At 46.2% G+C, this 27,312-nt stretch overlaps 1 protein-coding gene across 4 annotated transcripts in view; it reads right to left on the bottom strand.

Annotated features, from left to right (window-relative positions):
- Positions 1-27,312, bottom strand: part of LOC119181229 (rho family-interacting cell polarization regulator 2-like) — a 336,392-nt gene that overhangs the window by 31,685 nt on the left and 277,395 nt on the right. The window contains exon 1 of one of the 4 annotated variants that reach the window (XM_075874993.1): positions 23,078-23,199. The exons of the other annotated variants lie outside the window; for them this stretch is intronic. The gene's annotated coding sequence lies outside the window, so the exon portion shown is untranslated. Of the gene's footprint in view, positions 1-23,077; positions 23,200-27,312 lie in introns of those variants that run through there. 4 annotated transcript variants of the gene reach the window in all.

Below are 27,312 nucleotides of genomic sequence, written 5' to 3'. Positions count from 1 at the left end.
TTTGGGTGATGTGAGGTTAAAATAAACGAGTTGAAAAACTGGCGCTTTATCCTGTTTTTTTTTTCCCCCTTGCCTGTATCAGTTGCGCCACAAATATTTTACTAAACCATCCGAACAATATGCATTTGCGCGAAATGTGCAGATTGAAATAATTTTTCTGATGTATTATACGATTACAGCGCCGTTTCGTGATGCACCGTCTGTTCTTTGCGAGGTCGTGGATTAATTATTGAACATTGCAAGACTGACATTACCGTTCGGATGTATTTGAAAGAGTTTGGCAAATGTTACACTCTCGTAACACAAAAAAGGCAAAAGCCTAGCTGCTAACGTAAGATATGAGCCGCCACGAACAAGTACAAATATGTTTTTGTCCGCAAAAAGAAAAAAAAAAAAGACGGTTGAGTACGCTCAACAGCATTCATCCGGCAAGCACCAACCGCCGCACAGCAGGCGCTAGCGTCAAACGAAAACTACGCCCGGCGATGTAGAGTATGTGAGAGAAAAAAGAAAATATAAATAAAGATAGAAAGAGAATAAAGACGTAAAAAATAGAAAAGACACAGAAAGAGAGGAAGAAAGTGCTCGAGCTATACCAACAGAAAAAAAAAAGCAATGGAGAGAACGGAAAGATTATATATATATATATATATATATATATATATATATATATATATATATATATATATATATATATATATATATATATATATAGAGAGAGAGAGAGAGAGAGAGAGAGAGAGAGAGAGTTACAAGGATGGTCATTCAGCTCTGATAGTACTTCGGGCTTTGGCAACACCTGTTATTCGCAATAGTGGTGCACGGCTGAGTGGGTAAAACTTTATCGATGTCCTGGCAAAACGCACGTTAGTGCGCAGGGCGAACAAGGCATAAAATCGGTTCTCTGACCGCCTCACGCAACCACTGTTGTCCTTGCGCGCCTTTTTTTCAAGTGCGTTCATACTTTTTGAAGAAGCACCCTATCTATACGTACGCTACCATAAGTTTATTCTGTGGCTGGTAATGATGATTGATGGCTAAGCCTTTCGTAAAGGCTGCTGCGCAAAATTCTTAGGTTCGGTTCTCGTAAAACACGCGAGTTCCCGCGTCGCGCATATGTCACGCGTTTTTTTTCAAGGCCAGCGTCCGATTTTGCCTTAATTACCCTAAAGGACACAAGATCCCTTGCTGGGTTTCCGAATTTCGCGGTCGCCGTCACCAGTTATAGGATGTCACTTTTCCCTCATTCACTGTGGAATATTTATACTCAGGCTTTAGTTTTAGGTAAGTATAGGGTTGTCCGGCTATACTTTTGATGAACGACGTTGCGGCAAACGAAGCCAAAAATAATCCAAGAGCCAACGCAGGTACGTTTATTTGGGCTACTTTCATTAGACAAAGCCAACATTTGAGCAGATGGGACAGGCGCAAGTATTAAATAACAAAGACTTGCAATAAAAAGACTCGATGACGAATCGACTACCGGTACAAAAGGCGCAGCACAGAAGGTTGGATGAGAAATGGAGAAAACGCGTAGCTATGGTTGGTGCTTGAGGCCTCAGATTGCAAGCACGGGGGGGGGGGGGGTCCCATTCTTTGCAAATGACACCTCATTATGTCACCCCAAGAGACACAGACGATAAGCTCCCTCTTTAAAAAGAAGATTCTCGCGATCCGCAACATTGCCGCCCTGTATATAGGGCGCAAGAGTGAAAAATGGCGGGACCGAAATGACCCAAGGGCCGTGCCAAGGGCGAAGGAAGCCGAAGAAGAGGCTGCTCGTTGGTGCGCTTCATAGTTGCGTGCAGTAAGCAGGATGGCGATGCATGGCGGACGAACAGCGCTCACTTCAAACATGTTCTTATGGCGTGGATTTATTTATTGATTGATTGAATGATTGGAAAGCGGCCATGCAACGCCAAAATTTCCCGAAGAATAAAATCATTTTGTAGTGTGAGCGAAATAAATAACCATACACTGAACCGTACATGGTGGCCATGCGCGTGAACATGCAAAGTGACTCACTAGATAACGTCGAAAACACCCAAATGAAAGAAAAAATGTTTTCATACGTGACAGGCGCAGACAGTAAACGAACATTCATTCAGAAGCGGACACGTAATACAGAGTACGGTTGTAATCACATTTGTCTCGTCGAATAGATATCCGACTGGCAATCCCTCTAAAAAGCATAAGCGCACATGTAAACCCGGCTAACAGGTATGTATTTGGAGGACTATCAATCGGAAGAAGAACAGCACCCATGAGCATTGACATCAACAAAAAAAAATGACTGCATGGTATTTGTATCAAACGTTAAGGTCCCCATTCCGTTGTGCAACAGCTGTACTTGAGACGTCTATTTTTAGATGCGAAGCGTCTTGTGGTCGAGCTCACTCCTGTGTGCGGCATGACACACGCACCCCTCCTTCTCTCCTACGCTCCTTCGCCTCCCTCGCAACACCGACGCAGGCAGTGTCTGACAGTGGGTTTCTAGATTGAAAAGAGTCGCGGCTTTGCCGCAAAGGCGCAGCAATGAACCCGATAGCAACAAATTGGAAGGTCACGCGCAGAATGGCGAACGGATCGAAACGTGCCCCGCGTTTCTCACGTACAAATTACGCACGGAACGTACTCACAGGTACAGATGAACGCGAATAAGCGTCTCGGTTGTTACTTCGCGGTGTCTGAAAAGCGCGCCCTTTCCGCAAACGGAGATTGTGCAACGATTGCAATGACCTTGGTGCGCCCGGTAACTACAACGGAATCGTTCCGGTGAAAGCCCAAGGCCAGCGAAGACGTACGATTGTCCCCACCGCGAGATAAGCGCACGCGTAAGCGTCCACCCTGCCCCATTTCCGCGGGGCAAAGTACGCGTGGGAGATCAGTGCGCGCGCCGCAGCGTCATGATGATGTGGCGACGCGCGCTCATTGCGCCATCTTGACCGTAATGCTGAAAACACGATAGTTTCCCCCGAGACGCCCGTCACCAGCGGTAAGTGGTAGATATAAACAGATTGCCGTTTGAACGTTAAAGGAGGTGCTCCTTCGTGGCTCAATGACTAAACACCTCGCACTCACAATTAAGAGGTTCCACGTTCGATTCCACGTGAAGTCTTTTCTGGATTATTTTTCTTTCTTGCGCTTCCCCATGTATAGATACGTATACACATACGGTGAGTGACGGCAACGCCGGCGGCAAAACTCAGCTGAGAATGTACATATAATTGCTATCGCAATAAAAACCGACTTCGCGTGCACTGGCCGTACACCGTTCACTGTAGGCCAACCCTCACATATAGGCACTAGATCTTGACCTCCAAGGTAGTGTCAGTGGGAGAGTTTGATTTGATTGATATGTGGGGTTTAACGTCCCAAAACCACCATATGATTATGAGAGACGCCGTAGTGGAGGGCTCCGGAAATTTCGACCACCTGGCGTTCTTTAACATGTACCCAAATGTGAGTACACGGGCCGACAACATTTCCGCCTCCATCGGAAATGCAGCCGCCGCAGCCGGGATTCGATCCCGCGACCTGCAGTGGGAGAATTTCCCTGTGCGTTGTTGAACAATGAAAATCCGCAGCTTGCGCGTTAGCTAAAAGCGGACTCTCTGTGTCCAATCGGAGTCTTTTGTCTCTCATAGTCCATTAGTAGCAATTGGCATATTCCAGTGGGAAACACTGGTCCAGCACTGTGTGATTTGTGGTTCCCCAGGTTTCTCTCTTGCGCAACGCCGCGATGAGCGCCAGCGCAAACGCCGCCGCCTGCGTAAGCAAAGCGCCCGCTGCTTCGCATCTGCACATGGTTCCCTTTAGCGGGAGATGGTGTCATTTTTTTTTCTCCGTCCTCGTGTTTTTTAGCGCTCTCCAAGAAGTCAAGATACATCATACTCATAGACTACATGAAACAGTCAATGAAAAAAAAAAGAAGTCTGAGAGCAGTATAAATTTGTTTATTCTTCATAACGGTATTACTCATTAGGGATGAAAATGTTTACCACTCATTCAGCTACTCCATAACAAAGTGCGCCCCCCGCCTTTTTTGCACATATAGCGTGCCTAAAATGTATGTATGTATGTATGTATGTATGTATGTATGTATGTATGTATGTATGTATGTATGTATGTATGTATGTATGTATGTATGTATGTGTGTATGTATGTATGCATGTATGTATGTATGTATGCATGTATGCATGCATGTATGCATGCATGTATGCATGCATGTATGCATGTATGTATGCATGTATGTATGCATGTGTGTATGCACGTATGCATGTATGCATGTACGTATGTATGTACGCATGCATGTGTGTATGCACGTACGCATGTATGCATGTACGTATGTATGTACGCATGCATGTACGTATGTATGTACGCATGTATGTACGCATGTATGTATGTATGTATGTACGCATGTATGTACGCATGTATGTACGCATGTATGTATGTATGTATGTATGTATGTATGTATGTATGTATGTATGTATGTATGTATGTATGTATGTATGTATGTATGTATGTATGTATGTATGTGTGTATGTCTTAGACTGATATATCGCACGCGCATCGTACACACTGCGCCGTCTTCTGTAGCTCGCGCAATCCCTCCTTCGATGCACGCAACTGTCAGCCGTACCTCAACGTCGGACAGGAAAGGGCAGCTATCCGTTCTTTACTTTTCTTGCTTCGAGTCTCACGCGAGAAAAAAAGACAGGACAAATAGTGCTTTCTCTTGTACGTATATAACGCTCGTTACTTTCGCTTTCTCATCCGCCGGCGGGCGAAGAAAAATTGATCGAACCTCCGGGCTACCAATTACTTGGCGGCCGTGGTACAGGCTGCGAGACAGTAGCCGGCGGGAACAGAGGAGCGGAAATAAAAAACAACGTCGCGGTTTGCGTCAGTGCATTGATTGAGACCTCTTGTCTCGTGTGGCAGCTTTCTTTTCATTTCGATTTTTTTGTTAAATGTATGTGAGGAGCGTAAGCGTATGCAGGCGAAAGAGAAGTTGGTCGCAGCGCCCCCCCCCCCCTCCTTAACTTCTCACCCCCTTGCTTACCTGCCTAGACATCGCACCTCCCGGCTCCATCCCCCTCCCTCACGCAGTCCTAGGGTAAAGAGAGGTTCGTAGAAAACAAATATAAGGCTGTATAAAGGGGCATTGAACAACACCCACGCACTCAGTCCAAGCTCTTCAATACAAAATTCTGTCAACGCAACCTAAGATTGACAGAACCCCTGCATTCACGTCCGCAATCGACAAGTTCTCGCTGGATTCCGTGCCGACCAGTTGTGCCCTCGCGATCTCCGACGTCAGCGTAGCTCTGGCCGACTGGGCTGGCCATACGTCATCTCCTGACGCCGACAAGAGCTCTCTCAAGTGGTGCCCCGTTATCGGACTCCTGTGACCATGTTTCCATCTTTCCTATCTCTCCTATCCCTCATATGTCCTCGCTCTCTGTCCCAGCTCATCTCTCTCTCTCTCTCATACCTTTAATCCTATCCTTTTAATCCCTTCTCACCCCCACCCCTTGTGAGGTACTGTTGAGGTGTCGCAGCGAGATTCAGACAGTTACGGGGCCCACTTTTCTCTTCTTTTCCCTCTTATAACCACTTCTCTCTCACAAAACACATAAAAGTTCCCTCAAATGCCAAAGACGATCACGGCAATGAAATAGTTTCCTAAATGCTGCATCGTAACTGCAACAATTCGGTTTTCACCTAAAAAAAATAAAATCTGACAGTGCTACTATCTCGTGTGGAGAAGGTGGAGAACACACAGCATGCTTTATACTACAGACACGGTAAAAATTTTGATACACAGATTCGCTGCTCTTTTCCTCCGAGGTGAACATAGACGACACTCATCGTCTCCATAGACTGAACTTCTGCTTGCTGTATGAAGCTATGCCTGACATAATGCGTGGCTAAGTATAGTCGTCTACATTCGCAATCCACCCGCGAACACGCACCGCAAAACGAATGGAGAGTAAGGATCAAGAGTATACAGAGCGACATCAGCGATCGCTTTGGCATGCCTCTTATGAACGCCGCTTTCGATTTCCCCGGGGAAACACGAGTTTCCCATTTGCAGGGACCAGCGGCGGAGCAATGCCCTTCGATCGCCGCCGAGGCTCGTGAGCTGTATACCGCACAGAAGCCCGCGGTGGCCAAACCCCTGTCATGACGGGTTCGTTCACCACCATCGAGGATGGGAGGAGCGTATTGTTTATGTATACGAACAGCAGCAACCACTGTATTTGTTCCTGCATTATTGCGGTATACCATTTGAGCACATCTTTTACATGCATGTACTCGTGGCGTTTCGGTGTCGTTTCGTGCAATGATCCGGCATACCCCGATGACGTAACGACTATTATCTGAAAAAAATTCCCCGTCCAGCTTCGAACGAGAATGGAGCTTCGCTTAAGCGATCACTTCATCAAACGACGGGTTATGGAGGAGAATTTATTTTTCAACAGCAAATTTTTCCTGATGAATTCCAACTTAAAAAAAAAGTAAACGCCCTTTGTTTGGACTATTTCCCTATGTCAAATGATCGTTTTATTTTTTTCTAAATGCCACACTTCACGAAAAAGGTGTAATCAGTTTTTTTTTTTTTTTTCGAAGAAAAGGTGGGGAGGCGCCCTTCGTTTATATTCATGCGTGCGGTTGTATCTGTGCGTGCAAATGGAAGCATGCAAATTTGAAATCATTCGGTAAGTTGCGCGTTCTTGCATATTCAGTATATTTTGTGAGTTTTTTCTTGATTAATTGATATGTGGGGTTTAACATCCCAAAACCACCATATGATTATGAGAGACGCCGTAGTGGAGGGCTCCGGAAATTTCGACCACCTGGAGTTCTTTAACGTGCACCCAAATCTGAGCACACGGGCCTACAAAACTTCCGCTTCCATCGGAAATGCAGCGGCCGCAGCCGGGAATCGAACCCGCGACCTGCGGGTCAGCAGCCGAGTACCTTAGCCACTAGACCACCGCGGCGGGGCGTGAGTTTTTTCTTATTAATTCGACATTCCACAGTTAATATAATTTGTCAATTTTATCTCAAACCCTATGGTTGTACTTAATTCCTTACATTAGCCGCACATCAATACTTAATTGGGATATTCACTCGAGGTAAACAGAGTTCGATCAAGTTAAACATGCGAGCTTAAGTCAATACAAACTGACAGATTGGTTCAGCGTCCGAATTATCACAAGGCAGCACGCCCCATTTATGTGGTGCGATAAGGGTAACCAACGGATTTCTGACGACTCTCTCCATTATTTAAATCTGCGTGTTTTAATTTCTGCGATTCTATAGAGTAGTACAGCCTTCCGCTACATGGCTGGCGAATAATTGAGATTACTGAATTAGTATGCGTGAAAAATGATGCAACCCACAAATTCATGAGTCGGTAAGAGCGACTGCAACATTAAAACTGCTGCTAAAAGAATATAACAAAATGATCACGCAGTACCAAGTGCAGGATCCCGAAGCACGATATATTTGCATTTCAAAATCAAAGAAAATGAACAAATAACCAGCCGTTAGAGAATAAAACTGACGCTACCTTATCAACTACATACGCGAAGCCGTTCTGGTGCGGACGAACTGAAGCGTCCTGCGCGTGACTACAAATTCGCACTTCTCCACGTGCCCAGCCATGCAGTTTGCATCTGCCGAGAAAAACCGACCCCGCCGACTTTCGGGGAAATAGCCGTAGCACCATGTGTTCCCAATCTCAAAAGCTTGCACTTGTGAAAAAGGAAGCGCCGCAAGGTGCCGCATGGTGTCGCCACCGCACTTTTCAGGGCGGGGAGCAAGAATGACAAAAAAAAAGTTAATCCAGTAATGCACAAACAAGAAAACAACGAGAAAATAAAGGAGTGAATGCAACCGGAGCGGGAGACTCAAAACGATAGGCATGAAAGGAGAAAAGGGGGGGATTTCCCCGGAGCGGCGGCTTCTTCGCGCGCGAGAGAAGCTGGCTGAAAGAAAAGCCGCTCCACTTGGGGGAGCGTGTGAACTCGGAGTTTGAACACGTGAGACGGACGGCACCCGTCGCTCCCTGGGCTCCCTTATAATGCAGTGGAGCGGCAGGATAGCGCACTTGCTGCGCGCTCGCCGGAGAAGGGGAAGACCCCGGAAGAAGAGAAGGAATACGAAGACCGGAAGACGGGCGAAAGAAGCTAAACTAAACAAGGGAAGACCAAGAAAGCCCGTTGGCGAGCAGTCCGGCCGCTCCCTTATTCCTTCCGAGAAAGCCATTATTCTGCTCGAGGAAGGAAGCCCGTCGTCCCTCGGTGAGACCCCTTCCCCCCCTTCGTTCGTGGATGTAGAGGAAAAGGAGCGCCAGAAGTGTATACCGAATAGCCTCGCGTTTTACTTAGCCCGAAGTATAATAATAATAAATCAATAATTTACTTAGCGTGCCCAGGAACTATAAGGCCTTTGTGCACGCGCACGAGAAAATGAAACAAAATGAACAATACAATACAACCTGAAAAAGAAATAAAATAACAAGAGGGAGAGGGTACAGAAAAAAAGAATTCAAAGCAAAATGGGAATAAAAAGACAACACATGAACCATGGAATGGGAGCGAAAAACAATGCGGAATATACACAATTATGCGGTAGGCCTCATGAAAGATGGCAAAGGGAAGAATCTGTACATATTGAAAAACTACGTCAAGATAGTGCAAAGCTCAGATAAAAACGACTGTAAAATAATAATAATAATAATAATAATAATAATAATAATAATAATAATAATAATAATAATAATATTAATAATAATAATAATAATAATAACTGTGGTTTAACGTCCCGTGAACAAATGGAAATATGATTTATAAATACTCTAGTATTTCTAATCACTGTTGACAAGTTCAGTATGTGATCACGAACAAATCGTTTGTATAAATGAAATGATGTGGATGATGATGCGATGGTACAAGGTGAGGAGTTCCAGGGTTTTGATTCAATATAAGAAAATGAACAAGATTCGTAGTTATTCTTTGTACGGGGTACTTTCTTTTCTCTGCGGGGATTAACACGGATGGCTCGGGAAGTTTTTACCACCTATATCCAAGCACACGGGCCTCAAGCACTTTCGCCTTCATCGAAATGCGGCCGTTGCGGCTGGGATGCGATACCGTGACCTTAGTTTACACAGAAGTGTGGCAGCTTGGGCTAGTTGGTATGGCATGACTATAGTCATAGCGCGAGAACAAAACGACGACACAGAGACCTTCGTGTCCGTCTCCTTCTTGTCCCTGGGTCATCGTTTTGTTCTCGCGCTATAATTATAGTCTTAGTTTACAGCGCTAGAGAAGGATTCTGAAACCACGGACCAGCGGCATGTTGCGTTTCTTTCCACTTGCGTTCAATAACAAATAGTTTGTGTCATCATTTCAGTGGCTTCGCGAACGTCTGCTAGTTCGATGAAAACGCGACGAAAGCGACCGATTTTGGCACACTGAGGAGGGACAGTTGTGCGCGCGGAAACACGGTAAGCGGGGAACAAGGTCGCGGCTCTCTTCCCATGATGCCAGAATGTACTGGCTTTTCGCTTTTTTTTTTTGTGCCGCCCTGGGCCCGATGCAGACGAGTCTTGCACTGCTCTTAGGGTCGATAAGACCACATGCGCTGACCGTGGTCCTTGCCGAGGGGGGAGAAGGACGAACCACTTCCGCTGTCGCCCCGCAAAAGCGGAAGAGTCGACGGGCTTACTCATCAGCCCGAAGGTCACACCGCACGAAATCAGCTGTCCCCCGCGCTCTTAATCAATAGTTATAGCGCGAGAACAAAACGACGACACAGAGACAAGAATGACAGGAAGGACACGAGTGCTACCCTTCTTGTCTCTGTGTCGTCGTTTTGTTCTTGCGCTTTATAACTATCGTCATGCCATACCAACTATCCCAAGCTGCCACACTCTTAATTAAATTACGACACTCACGCAATAAGGCAGTACGACGTCGTAGCGGCAAAAATAATGTTATTCGTAGTCGAGAACGGAAAAAGGCCACAGTATTTCATTCTAATTAAACAGTGCAATCTGCAGGAATCAGGCGCAAGCGATAAACTTTCGACTCTTGTTACTTTCCAGCAGTACGTACGACTTCACAACATCAGCGCGAAAAAGAAAAGAGCCCCCACACACTCAAAAAGTACAATGCAATTTGAGATTGTTGCATAAAGGTAAGGTCTATATGAAGAGAAACCACAGAAACTGACGCGAACAACCGGCCATGCTAAGAAGATTAAACAATTTCGCCGTGTTTGCCAGTAAGTATATTTAAATTTAGTCGAAGAGGAAGGGGACGAAGAAAGGTTGTATAGAGAAGATGGCGGTTCAGCACGGTCGTCACGCAAGAATCAAATTAATGCTCTGGTGATTTGAGCTTGCGTAAACGGACGAATTTAACGCCACGTCACGCGCGTATACGTACATGCACAGAGGCAATCGAAGGAGACTTTAATTGTACACGATTTTATTGGTCAAACGGACATTTTCATAGAAATATTTCAAGGAAACGGCCAAGACCACCTCTCTATACCTCGCCATTGAACGTATACTTACGAATACGAACTTGTGTCATTCAGCGAGCGTCTGTTGCTATCCAGCAACAATGCTGCATTCCACATCGTGTCATTTCGCTTTGTTTAAAGCTTCCGAAATGCGCTCCGTTCGCTCGAAACGTAGCTGACCAGGTTTTATGTGTAACGATAACATTCAGTCAGCTAGAAAAAATCCGATCCCGATAAGCACTTTCGAATTCTCACCAGCTTGCTTTGTATGCTTTGTCAGCAATTTCACACGGCACTGTCAACTGACTGTGCACGCAAGTCACCGCCATCGCGGGAAGTTTGATACTGAAAGGCGAACCACGCAGTCGAGCTGGTGCTCCAGTGTTTGCGTATATAGGCGGTTGTATAAAACGAAATACACAGAAAGACATCTATGGCGCGGCGGCAACTTTAAAGGTGACCTTCGTCATTTTTTTCGCACAAGATGTGCATATAATTTTTAAGAATGAACTTTCGAAGCCTATACTTGCACTGATTTAATCATCGTTCACCATAACTTCCTTTACTATCCATCGTGCAGAGCTGAAAGCGTAAAACGGCGAACAGCAGGCGCTAAATCTTACTCTCACCTAACGCGACCTAAACGATAGTTATAGCGCGAGAACAAAACGATGACACAGAGACAAGAAGGACACGAAAGACACGAGCGCGTGTCCTTCTTGTCTCTGTGTCATCGTTTTGTTCTCGCGCTATAACTATCGTCATGCCATACCAACTAGCCCAAGCTGCCACACTTCTAAGCGACCTAAACGCCAGCGCATTCAAAGCTCCTCGAGGAACGCAAAGGAGTCTGTAGACAAGGAAGGCATTTTTTTTTGTTGTGTTCGTAAATCTCTTCCCCAGTATCATAATCCCCTCGCTTGCAGCAAGAAGACGCCTGAAAAGCGGTAAAAAAAAAAAAACGCAAGACCGGTAGAATCGCCAAAATCGAGTTTACCACACTAATAGCCACAACGTTATATATTTTCTCAGCGCCTACCAAGGCCTACGTAGATTCTCATCGGTAAAAATGAAGCACAATGTCATGTGAGGGGGGGTCACAGATTTAGCGCAACAAGTTTAGGAGAATTTCGTCGTGCCAGTTTTTGACACATTTTGAAATCCACGACGTTACGTGCGATATTTCGGCACGAAATTAAAAAAAAAAGATGAAGGTTCTTTTCTTTTGATGAGCTTACGATGGCGAAATGAACGTCAATAGTGTTTTTCGAGAATAACTTATTAGTCTGAACTGAATAACTTTCTCGCTTCAATGTCTCTTCAGAAATTTTAATTGGAAAACAAACAATGATATAATTAATATAGAGGTTGCTGGAATTCAGTTTCCCCAAACCACCGTATAAGATTACGAGAGACGGCGTATAGGAGGGTTCCAGAAATTTTCGTATATGGGATTCCTCTACATCCACGGGCCTTGAGCATTCTTGCCCGGCTCCCTCGAAAATGCGGTCGCCACAGCAGAGATTCCCTCCCACGACCTTTGCGGGAGAGCAAACAGAGCCGAGCACTCCGAGAAAATGCGGAGTCCGCATGCGGATAAGAAAATAAAAGAGGGCAGCGAATTCCACGCACAAAGTTGTTTTTTTTTTTTCGATCAACGAAGCGTATCAGCTTCACAAACTCGGCAGCAGGACTACGCGAGAACAGCGCTTATCGATGGCAGAGAAATGACCCCCTTTGCGAAGAACTCGGGGGGCATTCCGCCGTCCAAAGCGGGAAACGTGTGGTTAGCGATCGTCGTTGCGTGCGCGCAGAGCCAGCTCAGCGTCTCCCTTGCCACAAGCACACCGTATGCAAGAGTATAGACTATAGGCACCAGCCCGCATAGCTACGTCACGGCTTACAAACATCCGTGATCACGAAAAAGAAGGGGGGGGGGGAGGTGTATCCGATTATTGGCAGGGAATCGATAGCTTCGAGAAACACCGATTCTTCTGCGACGAGCCTCGACCGCATAAAAAAAAAAAATCGCAGACATCGGCATGACGTCGCACTATAGTCTTGTTTAATGCAGACACGGTCACCCGACAGTCTGTAGTCTTGAGGGAATATTTAAAGTAAATGGTCTAATATATGCCTTTAGATATAATGAAAGTAGCTGGTAAAGGAATTTTAGAGCAAAACAAGCACTAGAAGTCAACGGCTATGAACCCCACTGCAGTGTAGATGCCCCATCAAGCGCAAAAGTTGACCGACGGCCTCCAGCGGCGTCGGGAACACCGCCAGTGATGAAAACAAACAAACAAAAAAAAACCACGCATGACGTCACCACATGACGCCGTCACAAGTTCATTTTCTTAGCCTTACTGTTTTCCTTTACCTGTACGCATTGTATTTTTACGTCATGTATTTCCTTTGTATGCTATTGTGTTTTTTTATCAATATCATGTATAAATATTGCACACCTGCTATAGCTTCTGTTTGAGACTGCAGTATCAATAAACAAACAAATCATGACGTCAAGCACGTAGCGTCATATGACGATGCCATCACATGATACTGTAATCAAGTCAAAAGTCGACCGATCACGGAGGTAGCCAAAGGCAGGTGCGGTGCCTCCAATCCCGGGGACAATGCTAAACTACGTTCGGCGCAGAAAGCTTTCGGGGCGTAAGAAAAAGAACACGGCCTTCGTCTTCGAGTCGTCTGATATGACTGCATTAGGGACCCCGCGAGTTTTTTTTTTTTCATGTCTGAATACAAAGGAAATTTTTGAATGCGACTCTCGAATTACAGAATATTAACAACTAACAGACAATATACCAGCACAAAAATCGGCCCGCCACATTTTTTCAATCCATGCTACATCTTAAGCACGTAATGTACTACAGCTATTTTCTAGTTATTTTCCAGGTTTTTAGTCTTAACTCCGTTCCCTTCAGAGATTAGCGAGTTAACTTTTCACACGCTGTAGCACCGCATGTGCAAAAGATGTCGCATGTATTGAACAACAGACAATTGTATATTAGCTCTCATTAAAATTGTATATAACAAAGAAAACGGACCCTTAAATGTACAGCTTCTTTCTCGAACTGCGCGAACATTCCACCCACGTCTCATCGACCTCCCCGCGACTAATTGCGCCGCCGAGTTCCCAGCATTTGCGCGAGAGTATTTAAGCATTTACACGTGCACCGAAAAATATTCGAGCGCCGACGCTAAGTGAAGCCGATAAGCCGCACCGTTGCGTTTTTCTTTGCTTCGAGGAAACGGTGCAACGCACTTCGGTATAAGACACTCAGTACAGAATACCGACACAGCACGCACTGTATAAGCCTTCGACGATAAGCCTGTCGCGTGACCCGCTCCGAGGGGGACAGAAATAACAAGTGCGTCGCTAAAGCGTTCGCACCGACAAAAATACTTTTTCCTACACGGGCGAGTACAAATACATGCATCGGCAGACGTGGAGAGTAGAACACAAGATGCGCGATTACATGAAACGCTGCAGGCTGTGCACTGGAATCAAACCTTTTTTTTTCCCGAACTGTTCAGTATACACCACAGTTATCTAAATATACACCAGAGGGAACTCTGGCGCTAGTGTCAATGGGAGCTGCAACGCACGGCGCTTCAGCGAGCATGGTAATGATGGTATAATACGCAAATTTGTTTATAGTCTTCGTACGTCTGGCTTTGTGTGTGTTCGTGTGGCTTCAAGCTGTTCTCTCACAAAACAAAGATCAGCAAATGTTCAGCGGTTGCGCTTGACCACCTTAATATTTTTTTAGTCTTACCATTTCAAATCGGGCCACGAAGTTCGTTCTTTCCTTCGAAACAAAACCGAAACACGGCAATAAACGAAGCCACAAGTGCGGCTCGCCACCCCCCAGTACGAAAACTAGGCAAATCCGTGTACTACCCATCATTCCCATGGTCGCTGCACCATAGAGTCACCTCTAGTTATTTTTAGGAAACTACCCAATCCCGCACACGCGTGTTAATACGAATAAGGCGTCACCGTTCTTGCCTACTGGCTGTAGAACAGGTATATTTGCACTTCGCACACTCGCGTAGGAATTGAGACTCGCGCATGAGCGAGGATAATGTAACTACTTTGCAGGACTGCACAATGTGTGTCACGCACAGCGGCTGTTCTGGTGGATGAAACATTGAATGTTTTCCCTATATATTTATTGCTGCAGCAACATGTTCCAAGTCATCAGCATTTGTGAACCCAGCGCATGTGCGAGCTCTGTTCTCTCTCCCATTTTCCATCTTTCAAACTCCTTCCTCCCTATCCCCAATGTAGGGTAGCATACCGGTCGCTCCAGACTGGTTAACATCCCTGCCTTTCCTTTCCCTCCTGTTCCTCCTCCTCCTCCCAGGCGCGCAATAGAGATTTTCATGTAGTATATGTGTACTATATCAGCATAGTAGCATGTATACGTATTATTTATTTATTTATCATTTATTTATTATTTATTTATTCATACTGCAATCCCTATTACAGAGATTTTAGCAGGGTGGTTACAGATATAATTTTCACAATGTTGGCACTCAAGATTGCATAAACCAAACAAACAAACAAAAAAATAGAACAGCATGATGTAAACAATCAGGTCAAATTTGCTGCAAACAACTCTAAGGACGGCTCCATCACTTGGTTATTAGTTAATCCATTCCACTGAGTTACTGTACGAGGAAAAAAGGTATATTTGAAGCAGTTATTTCGGGACCGGAAATGGGTTATTGTAAGTTGATGCCTTTGGCGGGTGGCGTACCCAGAAGAAAAGGAAATGATGTTGGAAACATCAAGCTTATAATGCCCTTTAATTATTTGGTAAAGAAATTGTAGTCGTATTAAACGATTTCTTTCGGTAACTGAAGGCTCATTGGCACGATGTAGGAGTTCAGTTATAGAGGTGCGTCCAAAGCTATTAAATATAAAGCGGACTGCCTTCTTCTGCACGTTTTCCAATTTAGTTATGTTAGCTTCAGTGAAGGGGTCCCAAGCAATCACTCCATATTCTAACACTGGGCGAATCATAGTCCTGTACGCTAGAGTAGGCACCGTGGAATTAGAATGTTTTAGAGCTCTTCGAAGGAAGAATAGTTTTCGGTTAGCGTACATAGTACACCATACGCGGCAGGGACCGACCTTGCCAGCGGCGAATTATGATGCTAATAACATCCCCTGCACCTTCCTTGGCTTTCTTGATGCCAGTTATAAATAATATGACACTCCATGTATAATGAATTGAAAAAAAAAAGCGAATTTCGAGGGCTCGCTTCTTTTTGTTCGACCCAACCTTAATGAAAAGGTCCGTGTATCACGAGTAACATTGGAGAAGCCTCGGACGGAGGGAGATGAAAGTACAAATATTGCGCAGATGCGCGGGAGGGTACGCACAAGTAACCGGGATTAGTTGAAGCGTTGTAAGCAGTATCTTCACGAGACCTGACAATTACAGCCCACTTGGCTTTCCGAAAAAAAAAACAAGCATGAACAGAAGGCTTCAGGCATCGCTCGCTTCTCGGAAACACTTGCGCAAATCTTGCATGCGGACAGAACTAGTAGCGAGTGCACGTTTCGGGTCCGCCGGGTAGTTGAGATTGGCAGCGGCTCATGCAACTGGCGGCAGCAAAAAATGATCAGAAAGCAAGATAAAAAGTATGACGGAACGAAACGACCAGTGTCCACCACCGTTGAGACTGCTTCCAAAAGGTGCGATAGGGGGCGCCCTTGAAAACCCTTTTCCATCTCCTATGCTTCAGCACGAGCAAAAATTAATAAAACAGTGCCGGTACGACTTTTCCATAACCGAAAATGATTTGTGGTAGAGTTACAAACATAGTGATGCTAATAAAGATCGCATATATATCAAAACACTCAAATATATTCCTGCTATTTTATTTTTGTGTTTTCTTTTTCATATGGATATCTACAATGCTAGCTTGCTACTATACAACAACAATCAATTATTTAGCCCGAAATTTCCCCCACTCAATGAATGCGTGGGCACAGTAAATATGAATTTCACATATACGCGTCAACATGTCTATCTGCTATTTGAAGGAATAATAATAATAATAATAAAGCGCCTGATGACTGAAACACCACGCAATTTTCTGTTTAAAGTACTTGGGTAACCAGTCCAATTGATTACTAATGAGAGCCAATATTGTGTCTAAGAAAGAAAAAAGATTATAAGTTTACACTTCTCTCCGTCAGTCAGATGGTTGCATTTTTTTATGACCGCTTGCGAAAAGCTCCTACGCATGCGCCGATGGCATTCACCACTCTCCAATTTCGGGAGTGGTGCGTCTATACTACGCATCTACGGCGCTTGCGTACAACACTCACAAATGAAAAAAAAGAAAATGGCACACACACACGCACAACACGCTCGCCAGAACAACAACGTCGGTCGGCTGGTCAAGGTGAAAGCATTCGGAGCTACACCAAGGCCATCAGTCAAGACGGACAGGAGATGCATGGGAATAGAAGAGCGGCTCCGAAGGAGTGTGGTGACGTGCTTCCATGGGTGCAGCATAAGGGCAAGAAACACGGCGTGACCTTAACTGATACGCACCGATAGAATCCACAGCTTGGAAGGATAAGATCGACTCATTCTTCATCGTTGCATCGCACCTCTAGAATAACAGACAAGCACAGATAGGGCAGGCCATATCGGAAACAAAGAAGAAAATATTGTGCGTCTTGTGATGGAAAACGCACAGTGTGAGATTATAGTGAGTATTGCAAGTATGTTGCTGTTGTTGATTGAAGCAGAGCAGTTACAATACATGTTGGTCTAGTGACAGACAGGAAATTAAAATCAGTCAACATGCGCTCTCTTCTTCGTATTCTTCATCGCCTTCCTCTTCTGCTTCGCTCAATGAACGACAGGTACTCAAAAAATAATAATAGAGCAAGCATAGCCACATAGAGTGCACTCTATAGTATAGCAGAAGTGGGAAACAGACAGGCGAAAGGGTGAAGGCCCAACCAAGCCAGGACAAGGTGCCCACCAGTCCTAATAATAATTGTTGGGGTTTCACGTCTGAAGATTACCACATGAATACGAGGCGTGCAGTAGAGGAGATGTACAAAACTTTCGGCAACCTGGTGTTACTGAGGGTGCACCTAAGGGAACTGATCCCGCCACCTTGTGGTCAGCCGCTGAGCATCATAACAACTGGGCCATCGTTGAGGGTTTACCTCGAAAGTACGGGCTATATATACACACACACACACACACACACACACACACACACACACACACACACACACACACACACACACACACACACACACACACACACACACACACACACACACACACACACACACACACACACACACACACACACACACACACACACACACACACACTGCACGTATCCGGTGACGTGTCGGGCGTTTAATTTAGCGACACGAGACACTCTATATAGTGTCAAGTAGATAGTTATATTCTTATGTAGTCGGATACATATCTACCCTACAGTGCGTCATGCCAATTTCGCTCAATGAAAACACAGGACACGTCACGACCAAGCCTGCATGCGAGCTTAGTTCTAATCATATGTGAAGGTCAGTCACGACTGCACGTAGACATTGATCTAATTTTAGTTGCAAGCGAAACTGTCTCGTGTAGCAAACTGTGCCCCATGGGAGTTAGTGTGTCAAGGACAAAGACGACCACGATATCCTGCCCTTTGATTGGAGCACAGGCTACAGATTCGTACCCTTTAGTCGGAACATAATACATTTCTCTGGCAGGTGAAGTGTGATTACCGCCATAAATTTTTTGTTATAGTGTAAATAGCTATAGGGTATCGACCACAGCTATCAGATAGTGAATTTTAAAGCCGTCCCTAGACGACAGACGCACCGCGTGCAATTATTGTTGGTGTTATAACAGCGGACAACCAACATAAATTAGCCAGCATGAGCCAGTGCTAACAAGTTCAAGTAGTTCGCAAGAAAACACTGTAGCTTAAGTCACGTGATTCAACGAGGCTCCCTGTCATAGTGCACAACCTTCGGCATTGACCCGTGCTTTTCGTCGGAAGTCCGGCGTCGTACCGGGTAAAATGGACACTTGTGAAGAAAACGATTTTTTTTTTCATTAGTAAATTACACTTGAACAATTCCAAAATCACCTCGCTCGCCGCGAGAAGACTCTTATTAAGCGAAAAAAAAATACGCAAGAAAATACTATTTTCGACCATGTTTTCTAAGCGTATCTCTTTTTCCGGCGTTCATTTATTGTACGTTTGCATATCAACCCGTTCAATTACGTATATATGTTTCATATTAGTGCATGTTATCTCGCACATTCAGCAATTGTATACGTTACTTTATAATTACTTTAGTTTGTTCTGTGTCCTTTGATAAAAATTATTGTATAATCCCTCTCACATAGTACTCCTACTTTGAGCCTGTGAAGTATTTGTAAATGAATAAAAGACAATGGACACCACCATGAAATTCCTGCACCAAACGCCGTGACGCCATAAATTCTGACGTTGTTTACTAAGGCCTCCGTAGTTCCTAGCAGGTAAAAATGATGCACGTTGTCTGCTGATGGGGTCAGAGATTTTCCACAGCAAGTTTTCGGAAATTTCGTACAGCCAATGTCGGCAAAATGCGACAAATACACTTTGAAGTTCATGACGTCCCGCACGTTGGTTTAGGCGCAAAATTTAAAAAAAGGACACTTTGAGATAATTTTTTCCTGTTATCTTGAAAATATAGTATATGATCAACGGCATTACAGTTCTCACGGAACACTTTAGCAATCTAAACTAAATCATTGTTCCATTTTAATGTGATTTCAGAAAACGTGGGCAGGAGCATTCTGTAAGAAGGTATAGTGTTACCAAAACGCCACAGTGTATGCAAGTTTTATACCCACATCCATCGTGCATAGCGCAAGCGACACCTGAGCGAACATCAATGGGTGCCAAGTAAGGTGGGTGATATAGTTGTCACGGCAATCTCAACATGCATAAGCGGGAGACGCAAACCAAACACACGAAGACCTCCAACGCAGTCGAAACTGAATTTCCCGAAGTCAGCAGCGTGGTCCCAAAGGCAAATGCGTAGGTTCTTCTCCAGATACAATGATAACGTGGGTTGTACAAGCGCGTATGGTCGCGCGCACCACCGCTATTCGTATGCGGAGGGACATTCAACGTGCTCCAAGTGGGACCAAGATTTAAGTTCGGGCACGTACGAAGCGCTCGGAACCGTATCGGTGCAAATAAACGTTCTTCGAAAACTCGCACACTCACGCACACATACCAGGGACGAACTTGCAAGGTCGAAGCAGAATTATTATGGTGTTGCGCCTCTTTCTGGCCGCCAACACGCGCTTCTAGGACGAGACAAACGCCCCACACCCACCGCACGGGTGGTCCACGTTGTCGCTAAACGAGTGGCACTTGTCTTTCCAGCGAACAACGACTAGAACCGTGCAGCTTTAGAAGCGACGCATCTTACTTCAGAACTGTAACTGACAATATATTGAGAGGCAAATGTGCCCGCAAACGAGTACGATCTCATTTTATTTTATTTTATTCACGGAAGCTGTCATCTCTTGTGAGACGCACGCATGCACGTGCGATTGATTGATGGACTGATGACTAAGTGAATCATTTCATTGGCACCATGTGTGTCGGCAGCAAATTGTCAGCGGCAAAATCGTGTTGCATCGCGAAGCCGAAGGGGAGCTTTGGTGGGGCTTCAGGACCAGTGCTGACACAGACTGAGGGAGGCAGGTGCCCCTTTGCACCTTCCTGCCGACGCCCGATTACCGGTAGACCTATGCCGTAGCACACGATGAACGACGCGAGTACAACTTTGATTGTTGCGACAATATTTTTTATTTTAGCGACCAACTGATACCGCTGTCTGCTTGTTTATGCTCGGTCAGGCACGTAAGGGTCGTGCCAAACAGGAATAATTTTTGTCACTGACCACATGTTAAAATACGTCCACCAGAACCATTATATTGAACTTTGGTACAAGCCGGCACAACTAGAAAGAGCTTCGGAGCTGAATATGTTCCGTCTGGTCCGGGATTCGAACGTTGGAGCGCACTGCATACCACACGAGCTATAAGAGGGAGGCAAGTAGATCACCGTGCTGCCATCTTCTATCCTAATTCCGCAAAAGTTATTTGCCAAGCATATGCTATAGTACCTCGGCGTTGAACTGAAATTATTTCTTATGCCACGCTCGGCTGCTCATATAGCACTCTAGCGAAGATCCAAAGACTGTTCCACCAACGCAACCAAGTATTTTTGTCGCCACAACGAGGCTGACGTAATGGCCGCGTCGCGATGAAAGCTCGTCCTCCCAGCGTGGAGGGAGCCTTATCGATTCTGCAAGTATTTTCAGTAAAGTTGTTCTCTCTCTCTCTCGACAATAAGCAAGCTTCCGCAACATTAACGAAGACAGAGTAGCGCGACTGACGCGTTTGCGCGAGTTGACGCCGTTTGCGCCCGGCGTCGTTTCACGCCGCAAAACGATGATTCCACGAGACGGGATCTTGCTATTGGTCGTCCGACAAACTTCCTCGTTTGTCTCAGGGTGAGACCCAAGCTAACTTATGGCGACGTGTCAGCTAGCGGCTGCCTCACCAGCTTTGCTACACTATATATTAAAATGATGATTCAGTAGAAGGCCGTCCGCAGAAGTTATTGCAAAGGAGGGGGGAAGGGGGCATCCAGCACAGGCAGCGTTTCTTTCACCGCTGTGACGTGCCCAGCAAGATTAGTCGACAACGTGTAACGAGCGAAATAAGCTACTAACAGAAAATTACAGGACCTCAGTGTGCTAGTCAAACTGTGCAGATTATTGTAACTGCACAGATAACAATTATTCGAAATTATAGACGACGGAAGCCACCGCTCCTCCCCCAACCTTCACCGAAGGCCCGTGTTGAGAAATCCGCGAGAGTTTCACTACTTTTGCCTCGCTGCACGCGACTGTGCAGGACTGGATCGAAGGGCACCTCACAACGTGGGCCAGACGCACCCCATCTCCTTGCATACAACGTAACGCAGCGAAGACAAAAGCGGGCGCACCGCCGCAGCCAAGAAGATGCGTCGGCAAGGGAATAACCCCGGCCGTGGGTGAAGTGTGCACACGGCGACGAAAGAGAGCGGCTGGCCTTGGAGAACAAACGCGGGCGCGCATTCACGTAACCCGAGGGCGCGCATCTCCCAAGGGCGGCAAGAATGCGCACGCGGCTTCTTCGAACGCTTTCCCGCCGGTACGCCTTCTATGCTGGAGAGAAGCAGCCTTTACATGGCACGTTACAACACACACACGAGGGCCCACACACCTCTGCCTACTCTGCGCGTCGAAAAGGACCGCCGTGGGAACGTGGCGGCTAAGGTGTTGAGCTGATACATTTGAGGGCACGGGCTCGATTCCCATCGGTAGCAAGTTGGACGAAAGTTTAACCTTCCTGCGCATCCTGTATTCCTTCACACACACTCTCTCTCCTTGTCGCGCGCGCGCTGTGGCGGCATTTGAATGAAAGCTAAATTTAAGAACAGCCGTGTACTTGAGCTTTATAAAAACACATTGCATAACCCCGAGTGCTTAGAATTAAGTGAAACAGCTGGAGATGTTAGCCTGCTTATTTGGCTGACAATGCTACTTCAGGTGGTGAGCGATAGTGATGTATACACTGATAATTACGTAACACCCATCCACGCGCTCGCACGCACACGTTTTACAACATTTCAGAAAGTTTCGTTCACGGTCAGTGCGTCCCGCAGGAACGTCCACAGCGTTTTCGTGGCGCATATAACGCGATGTTTCCCTATTACGGCAAGCCTCAAATCAAATCGTCGCTTCGATGCATGTCAAAAAATGCAAGCGTTTAATAATGCTTACGAGAACGGAGGCACAGATAATCTCCTTTTTTTTTCTTTAATCAAGAAAGGCAGACTCAATAACACCATACACGACTGCGCTAAGGGGCATTTTGGTAACGCATGTTTCCACGGGACTACAGCATACTTCAACGCCTGTGATACGTTATCACTGCTCGAGACTGGTCTTCACTTTCACGTAACTGTGCGCACTTGTCATTTTATTGCCTTTGCAACATCGGGCCGATTCTCATTTCCGTTTTGATGAGTCATTACAAGAAGCGAGATGCAGAGCAAGTCGAGAAACTGCGATACCACCATGCCCTATATATAAAGTCGCCGCCGATTAGAGCTCTGAAACGAATAAAATTTGAGGTTGCGAAAACAAACACATGACTATGTGTCAAGACCTATATATAGCGAGAAACACTGTCCTGTTTTGCCCACCCGGAGTGCTTTAACAATTGAGCGCCCTGAATGTTTAGCAGTGCAGCGAGCACGGTGCGTCCGGCCTGCGACTCCGTTGATTCCATATACTATAGACATTCGAAGCAAAGCAAAGAAAAAAAGTTCTCTCAAGGTGATATAGCACGACAGCGCGGGCATAGTAATAAGCACATCAGAAAGTACTCACAGACTTATCCTGCTCTACTGGCGGCGTTCTCCGCGTTGCTCACGTGACCACGTGACGTGCCACGTGAAGTGGGAAATGGTTTCTTCGCCCGTATACATCCGTACGGAGACCGCCGCGCAGGCCCGACTTCGAGAGCCGCACCGTAATCGCACCCGCTCGCCTCGGCACTTTTTCCGGCGTGCACGCAAAACTGCGCAAATGCGACGAATGTCCCGCGCTTCGTATTCCCGCCTTCGAGGCGAACCTGCGCGCACGTTGAACGCCGCGGGCGAATTCCCTTTGGCAGAGTTCCACGAGCGCGCTTTCTCTTCGGGCTGGCGGAGGAAGTTCGTTCATGGCGTTTCATGTTACGATCTCTCGACGAGGGACGACCCGAAGCGCAGTGGCAGCGTACGCGGTTATTAGATAGGTATATTGTATACAGTGGAAAATCGTTAGCCCGACTCTCGTTAGTTCGAAAAATCGGATGATTCGGACGTGTTCTCCAGTTTCGGCCGGCATATGCATCGTTCAATTCTCATCAAACTATCGTGAATTCAGCCATTTTTTTGCCGGAACCCGGGCAATTCGGACAATCCTGCATGGGAGTGCATCAAGCGTGAAGCCACATTGCTATCGCGATCATTGCGAACCGTGAGCACCGTGACAGCCACCCTAACCGTGAAGCAACGACAGCAAAGCCAGAGAGCTTTATGCCTATTTGCGCTTACCACCACGTGTGACACCGTGTTGGCAGCGGGTGTTCAAAAGGCGTGGTCGTCATCCATAATCACGTACATGGCGACTTGCGGCTGCGACAAATTTCTTTTAGTTTTCCGGCGAAAAAGTATTGTCACGTCTACATAGTGGCGGTGGTAATATGCTGATGACGTATACGGGCGCAGAGCACGTTTCGGGCTCATTAGCATATGAGGGTCTTGCGCCACAGCCGCATTGTGAAAAAATAGCAAAAGTGCGGAGTCTGCATTGCTCTAATACGAAATAGGCACATTTAATTATTCGTCAAGGAAATCGGAGGTAGTAAATTTCGTATAATTTGTTTATTGTTAGCGTAATAATTTCGATAATTCGGAATTCGGTTAAAACGGACATTTGCTTTCCGGTCCCATGAGATCCGAGTTCAGCAGCTTTTACAGTATTGCATAACAAAAGCGGGAAAGCACGACGAACGTAGAAATACTAATATAATCACAAACGTTGCCTCTGATGGGCCACCCATCGACACACCGACGAAAGGTTCATCCTCTGCCGCTTACGTTTTACCAATAGAGCTAGAGCGCTTTCTTCACCGCCATCCGCACACACGTATTTACAGACAAAACAGGATACAGGCTGTAAGGTGCCTTCGCTTCGCGAAGTAACGCTTGGCAAGCTGGATCCACACGAAGCGTTTCGTTCGTCCTGCTGATGTGTGCAGTCACGCCGAATATGCGTATACAGCAACATGCTGGCGCAGATCAAAAGGGCGCCTGCACTGTGCGGTGGCGTCGGCATAAAGAAAAACCAGTGACGTAAACAGTGATTCGACAATAGTATTCACGTTTGCCGTTGTTAGCCCATCAATTCATGGTCACCACGTTGCAACTCGTATATTGAGCGCCATTGCAGAGCTTTTTTTTTTTTGTCGAACTCAACCAACGAGATGCAGGGAAAAGGAAGGTCAAAACATGCGACACCCCCCCCCCCCCCTCACCGCCCCCGACAGACATGAAGAATTTCAAGTCCGCCAATATGTATGCTTATATGTTTGCTGAATTAAATAATCAGGCTCCGGTAAGTCCACACTTATTGCACCTCTGCAGCAAATCTTCGCTTGAAATCCCAATCTATTGGCAGCACTCACTGGTTGTTTATTCTATGAGCACTCCACATGCCAGTCCATATATGGTGAGGTTCGCACGCCCTATCGAAGCGTCGAATATCAGCGCGCGCGCTTTAGATATATATCTGTCACGCGGCGAACAAGCATGCGCAGCTCGACGCCGCTCGGCTGTACACAATTAAAGGTCGTCGATGCCAAGTCGAACGTCGACGGTCACGTCGCCGTCTGCGCAGCGAGACGGCGCGACACACTCTTGTTACCGCGACCTACATAGCGCGCAGATAAAATTTCAGCGCTAAACGCGTTCGCAACGTAAGATCGACATAACACCGGGCACGAGCTGAAGGTTCACAAGGCACGAAAGCGTGCAATCACGCTTATAGTCGTCAATTCGAGAATAAAGGAAAGGAAAGTGTCCTCGCTGCCTTGATATGAACGCCCCGATTTGGAGGAGCCGCGGTTCATACTAAATATCGTATACGCATAGCGCCAATATCGAGGAAGACGACTTGCTTCGGGGAAATAAAGATCACCGGCCAAATAAAATATTTAAAAGTCTTAAACAAAAGACGTTTCCACTTCAGGGCGGAAGTCTTGTTCACGACGATGCCAATCGGCTGGAAGTGTCTCTAAAATAGGTTTCCTATATATCCCCGTTTTCCTTCCCAACTGATTGTCGTGTCGAAGCATCAGCCACGTACGCCGCTCTCCCCACCCTCCCTCCATTTCTTTTTCTGCAGACACTATGCTAGGACCTCATATTAGCGGCTGTACTACGCTCTAAACATCTATAGGACAGCGACAGCTAACCATGGTCATGACTACCAATACCAAATGTTTGAGGTTAACTTATGCACTCGTGGAAACAGATTTTCGCTGAATGATACGAAAAATAAGTTCCGCCGGAACACAAAAGGCGGAATGAGAATGACGACCGGATGACAAATTCCCCTTTTAACTAAGGATAACATTTCACAATTCTATCACAATTAAGATGCAGTCTCTCGAACGAAGGGTTACAAATTGTGAACGCGGAACATACCCCTATTGAAACGATCCGTATGCGATGTCCAATAATTCCGTATGTTTCCGTATGAATACATATGTTTCCTAAATATTTTCGATATATTTCCATAAGATTCTTACGGAAACATACGGAATTATTGGACATCGCATACGGATCGTTTCAATAGAAACAGGCAGAAGAAAGCCTATACGGACTGACCGTGAACGTGATGCTCTATTTTGTATTCTCTCTTGCCGTCTATATACGTACGCATTCTGTCCGACCGAGTGCTTTCCCATTCAGGTTTTGCGGCTCATTCGAGTAATGAAGTATGTCGAAACAACTTCGCCCGACAGCGGCTAGTGCGTATATAGCTTCCACCGTTATACCTTGCCAAGGAGAAAGAGATACGGCATCAGCGTGCTCGTTAGTCCCCACTTTCGCCCTCTCTCCGTCTACCGCGAACGTGGTGCATTATAGTTCTCCGTCGCATATATGCAAACACGTCCGAACGAGACGCCCTTTCACGCACGACCTGCACGCATGCTCCGCAGTCCTTCCCAGCGGGTGTGCAGCCCCGAAGACGACGATGAAGTCGCGCGATATCGCGAAGGCACGTAGAAGCGTGCGAAACGTGCCGCGAACTCGCAGCAAACCGTTAGACGCTTATCAGGACAAAATGGGGGGACAGAAGAAAACCGCAATCATGCAGCACAGCTGGAAAGAGAGATAGAAAAAAAAAGAACACTCGGAGGGAGCAAAACGAGCGGACAGTGAAACGGCATCGGTTCATTGTTTCTCGCCAACATGGAAAGTGAGGGCAGCAGACGGGGAGGAAAGGGGCAGCAAGCACGGTAGCAGCAAACACAATGGACGAAACGGTATTCGGTCGGGTCCGTTGTCGCACCCGGTGACGAGTGCAGCAACGATTCAAGTAAACCGCGGGTGACACCCCTCTTTCTTTTTCGTGCACTGATAGTAAGAACAAAGCCCGCATACCTTTGCATGTACAATAGAACGCACAAACAAAAAAATATGAAAAGAAACAGCTACAGAGACGAGGTTTTATCATGTAAATCAGCACAGGCAACTCGTATAACGCAACACAAACAGAAATTTCATCGGTGCACACGTGACAGTGAGCCTTAGCGTTGCGTCCTAAGGACGACAAACTAGATGTTCGTGCATGAAAGTACATGTCCAAATTGAATCGTGTGGCCTAAACTTCCCAAAGCACACGGACAATAGCGAAGCCACGGAAAGGGCCCCCGGATTATTTTTTTGGTCATCAGGCTTCCGCAGCCGGGAGTCGAACCAGCGACCACCTGCTCAGCAACACAACATAGCCGGTCTAACCCAAAAGCTATAGACAATGGCCTTTTGAGGCCGTGTACCTCACCCGAGTCT

Source organism: Rhipicephalus microplus, chromosome 10 (assembly GCF_043290135.1).
Source record: "Rhipicephalus microplus isolate Deutch F79 chromosome 10, USDA_Rmic, whole genome shotgun sequence".
Classification (NCBI taxonomy): Eukaryota; Metazoa; Arthropoda; class Arachnida; order Ixodida; family Ixodidae; genus Rhipicephalus; species Rhipicephalus microplus.
Note: the sequence above shows the minus strand (reverse complement) of the source record. Positions and strands in the feature narration are given on the sequence as shown.